Raw genomic sequence first — 5,375 nt, forward strand, 5'->3', positions numbered from 1 at the left:
TCACATGCAAATGCAGGCACAGGCAGGTGCAGGTGGAGGTGCAGGCGGGTGCAGTCACAAGCAGATGCGGGCACAGGCAGGTGCAGGTGCAAGCAGGACTAGTGCAGGCACAGACAGGTGCAAGCGTAGCTACAGGAAATAATTTCAAGAATATGAGGGGAAAATCATTAGGGCAAAAGGGAACCTGTAGAATGGGAGACAAGTCTTTTCCAACCAAGCATCTAATGGTGGAATGGCTCCTAAAACATCACAATCAATAAGCAGTTGAATGAATTGAGTGGACATTTCTCAAAATCAAAAGAAATGTTCCACATTTGTGTTATCTAATATGTGTTAGCGCATATTGTGTTATTTGTATTATCATCACAAATATCGTGACAGACAGAAGCAACTCTAGAAAAGATGGGCTTATTTTGCCTCACAGTAAGGGGGCAGGTACAGCCCACCATGTCCGGGGTGGTGTGCTGTAGCTATGGCTACAGGAGTATGATGTAGTTGGCCACATGGTATCTGCAATCAGAAAGCAGATTAATGCATGTGCTCAGCTCCTTTCTCCTCTCTCCCTTTTCATTCAGTGCAGGTCCCCAGCCCATGGCCTGGTGCCACTCATCCTCAGAGTAAGTCTTCTCTCCTCTGTGCCACTTCTGTGGAGAGTCCCTGAAATGTAGGCCCAGAGGCTCCTGGGTGACCCAAAAATCAATCCAGTCTGTCATTGAGACTAACATGGCACCTAAGAAATGCAAATTAAGATCGCTCACCCCAGTATCAGAATGGCTATTACCAAGGAAACAGAGGGCAAATGCTAGGGATGTGGGGACAGAGAGGTCCTCAGCCAGTGCTGCTGGGAGAGCAAAGTAGTCCAGCTACTGGGGGGCTCAGGGAGGAGTTTCTTAGCTATCAAGTCAGAAGTACTGTATGAGCCGGGCGCATCTCTCCTGGGAGTACACCTGAAAGTAATCAAGGCCAGCCTACTGCAGAGAGACTACAATATCCATGTTCACCAGCTGCACGAACCAAGATGTGAGAAAACCCAGGTACCCAGCAAATGGCCGGAGGTAGCAAATGTGATGCAGACACAGCACAATTCTATTCAGCCAAAAGAATGAAAGTCTGTCGCTTGAAGGAAAAGGATGGAGTTGGAGGCCATTGTGAAGTAAGCCAACTCAGGAATACTAGACTTTGCCTCATATGTGGGATCTCTAGATAAGCATATATGTTTAGCAATATATATAATCTATATAAAACATTTATATGGAGGGCGGGCAGGTGCCTCATGGGGGTGCAGGCCCAGAGGGCCAGGATCATCATGCAAAACCACTGAGAGGTGCATATTCTCACTTCCTGGCACAGAGTGAACACTCCTGAGGACCTGCCCCATGGGCTTCAGAATCAGAGAGAACTTGCTTTTGAATCTCAGAAAGGCTCCAAGAAGCAGGGTCAAGGCCAGGGAGACAATGGTCTCAGTGACTATGGCCACTTTGGAGTGGATCCAGTTCTTCAAGGAAGCCGGCATTCCCCCAGGATCTGCTGTTAATTATGCTGTAATGTTTGTGGATAATTGGATCCAGAAGAGCATGCTGCTAGATCTTAATAAAGAAATCATGAATGAGCTGGGTGTGACTGTCGTGGGCGATATCATTGCCATCCTCAAGCATGCCAAGGTGATGCACCGCCAAGACATGTGCAAGCAAAGCAGCCACTGAGTCAGTGCCCTGCAGCCCCAGCCCCCTCTGGGGCGAGCTTCGCTGTGGCGCTTCTAAGTGCAGCTTCTCGAATGATCGAATGATCGCCAACAGCCTGAACCACGACTCTCCACCCCACACCCCAACACGGCGGCGGTCAGACAACAGCACCTCCAAGATCTCTGTCACCGTGTCCAACAAGATGGCAGCGAAGAGTGCCAAGGCTGCCGCCCTGGCCCACAGGGAGGAGGAAAGCCTGGTTGTTCCCACCAAGCGGCGGCGTCACAGCTGAGATGGAGGGAAAGTACATCATCCACATGCCCAAGGGGACCACTCCCCGCACCCGAAAGATCCTGGAGCAGCAGCAGGCGGGAAAAGGTCTCCATAGAACATCTGTGTTTGATCGCCTTGGTGCTGAGTCCAAAGCAGACGCGACCACAGGGACTAAGCCCACAGGAGTTTTCAGCCGCTTAGGGGCCACCCCAGAGATGGATGAGGATCTGGCCTGGGAGAGTGACAATGACAGCAGCAGTAGCTCTGTCCTGCAGTATGCTGGGGTTCTGAAGAAACTAGGACGAGGCCCAACCAAGGCCAGTCCCCAGCCAGCACTGACTGTCAAAGCCAAGGCCACAAGCTCTGCCACCACCACAAGCCACCACTCCAAAGCTGCGGTGCCTGGCACTTCCCTCCCGCCCTGGGCCTGAGAAAAAGCCAGATTCCCTGCCCAAAGTCAAAATTCCTTCAGAGACTGGGCGAGGCTGCTGTTGTGTCCGAGGCACAGGACAGCCAGGTCACCAGCACCAAGAGTAAGTCCTCAGCTGAGGTCAAGTTTGCCATTAAGAGGACTCTGGTAGGGCCCCGGGGGAGCAGCTCCAGCGAGAGCCTTGGTGCCCAGATGGACCATGCAGGCACTGTGAGCGTGTTCAAAAGACTGGGCCGAAGGACTTTCTAGCCACACACAGGGTGGGGTGCAGCATGGAATGGCAGGCTGGCTCCTGCTTTCATCCCTTCCAGCCTTTCTTGAGGGCACATCTGCCATCTCTCTGAGCTCTAGATGGCACAAGGCTTGGCTCTCTCCAGCATTTGTGCTGGTTCCAAGCACTCGGGGACACGGGCATTTTTCCTGGTCTTTGATGTTCCTGTGGCCTGACTGGGCCTGCTCTGGGACTTTCCCTTCTTCCCTGCCCTCTGTCCTCTGTGCAGTAACTGTGGCCTTGGCATAGTCCCCTTTTCTACCTCTTCCCAAAGCCAAGGGCCCTGTTTCTTTCACCCCTGATGGCAGCATCTGCTGCCTTAGGCCCTCCTGTTGTGACTTCCCGGCCACAAAGGTGTCACCTGGAAGGACTCCCTTCGGCCCACCCTGTGCCTACCCTCCCTCTTCTAACTCTTCCCCACCTGCTGTGCTATCTCTCGCCTTCTCTTCCCTCTTTTCATTTTTCTTCTGTTTTCTGTCCCCGTGCCAAGGCTGGACCATCTGCTGCATCCTGCCCGACCCTCCTGCACCTCTGGCCCCCCAGCGGGCCCCCTCGTCGAGGGTGGCAGCGAACCTGTAAAGATTGTTAGCTGCCTTCATTCCCAGGCTGGAAGGAACCCCCCAGCCTGGTCTGCAGCTGGGGCACCTCCTTTTTCCCTGCCCTAGCCATCTTTTTCTTTGATGGGTGGTGGGCAGCAGACATTGGGAAGGGGAAGGTGCTGAGGAGAGATGACTGCCATTTTGATATATCTTTGTGACTTTCACACTGTTTCCTTCCTCCCCCCTCCTTCGGTGGGAGTCATAGGTCTGTAGTTCACACCAGCACAATGGATGGTAGGCACTTATGAAGGACTGGAGCCAGAGCATCGGGACCTGAGCTGAAGGGGATGATGGCGACGACGGTTCTCTTGGTGAAGCCATCGCCTCCCTACATGCTGCAGTGCCTGTCACTATGGCTTCCCTCATGACGACACCATTATACCACTCTGCCTGTTGGCAACTTGCTTTTATTTTGAGACAGGATCTCACTATGTAGCCCTAGCTTCCCTGGAACTTGCTATGTAGATCTGGCTGGCCTCAAACTCTGAAGAGACCCTCTGCCTCTGCCTCTGACTCCCCCTCCTAAGCTCCCAAGTGCTGGGATTAAACGCTTTTCCACCATACCCAGCTGCTTTCTTTTTCTTTTTCTTTTCTTTTTTTGAAACCCAAGGTGACTCAAACTTGCTATATAGTTGAAGACGACTTAGAACGTCTCTCTTTACAAATAAATTTATTTTGTGTGTATTCACTAAAAAAAAAATAAAATAAAAAATAAAATATTTATATGTAGATCTAAATTTGTAAACTATAGTTATAAATTTATATATAAATTATAATTATAAAATATATAAATTATATACATAATGACTTATAAATTATGTATTTATATAAAATGTATTATATATGAGTCTAATACTATTTATTTATTACTATTTAATGCTATTTATTCATTTATTTACTATACTATATATTTATTACAAATATAACAAATATGGTAATATAATATATAAATGCATAGCTTATATGTGGCATAAAAGTAGAAGAAATTGATGAATGGGCAGGAAAGATCTAATGGAAGAGAGGGGAGCATAAGAGAGTAATAGAAGACAGTAAGACTAAATATCGGGGCTGGAGAGATGGCTCAGTGGTTAAGAGCACTGACTCTTCTTCCAGAGGTCCTGAGTTCAAATCCCAGCAACCACATGGTGGTTCACAACCATCTGTAATGTGATCTGACCTGACATCCTCTTCTGGAGTGTCTGAACATGCTACAATATACTCACATATAATAAATAAATAAATCTTAAAGAAAGAAAGGAAGGAAGGAAGGAAGAAAGAGAGAGAGAGAGAGAGAGAGAGAGAGAGAGAGAAAGTAAAAAAGAGGACTGGTGATATGGCTCAGTGGGTAAGAACACTGACTGTTCTTCAGAAGGTCCTGAGTTCAAATCCCAGCAACCACATGTTGGTTCACAATCACCTATAATGATCAGACTCCCTCTTCTGGTACATCTGAAGACAGCTACAGTATACTTATTTACAATAATAAATAAATCTTAAAAAAAAAAAGATTAAATATCACCTCTTTTTTTTTTTTTTTTTTTTTTTTTTTTTTTTTTTTTTGAGACAGGGTTTCTCTGTATAGTCCTGGCTGTCCTGGAACTCACCCTGTAGACCAGGCTGGCCTTGAACTCAGAAATACGCCTGCCTCTGCCTCCCAAGTGCTGGGATTAAAGGTGTGCGCCACCACCGCCCGGCCCTTAAATATCACCTCTTATACACAGACTATCTATTAAACTATATACTCTCTCCCCTCTGTGTATATGTGTGTGTGGGGGGGGGGGAGAGAGAAAGAAAGAGAGAGAGGAGATGAAATATCTCTTTAGAGGGAGGACTAGACTAACGAAGGATGGAGGGGGCCTGGAGATTATCAACAAGGTCAAGGTCCAGGGAGAAATTGTTCAGTGGGTAAGAGTGGCTGCTCTTCCAGAAGATTCAGGTTGGATTCCCAGCAACCACATTGCAGCCCACAACCGTTGGAAACTCCAGTTCCAGGGGGATCTTGCTCCCTCTTCTGGCCTCCACGGGCACTGCATGCACATGGTGCACAGTCAGACAGGCTGGCTGACCACTCATAGGCATGAAAATAAAAATAAATAAATCTCACCAGGTTTCTATTTTTT

General features: G+C 48.1%; 1 pseudogene across 1 annotated transcript; it reads left to right on the plus strand.

Annotated features, from left to right (window-relative positions):
* Positions 1 to 1,360: 1,360 nt before the first annotated feature.
* Positions 1,361 to 3,287, plus strand: LOC116092526 (annotated as a pseudogene). Its single transcript, XR_004119297.1, has 2 exons — positions 1,361 to 2,488; positions 3,147 to 3,287. The product of XR_004119297.1 is annotated as an uncharacterized protein C19orf47 homolog (transcript).
* The last annotated feature ends 2,088 nt before the right edge of the window (positions 3,288 to 5,375 follow it).

This window comes from Mastomys coucha, unplaced genomic scaffold (genome assembly GCF_008632895.1).
Source record: "Mastomys coucha isolate ucsf_1 unplaced genomic scaffold, UCSF_Mcou_1 pScaffold15, whole genome shotgun sequence".
Classification (NCBI taxonomy): Eukaryota; Metazoa; Chordata; class Mammalia; order Rodentia; family Muridae; genus Mastomys; species Mastomys coucha.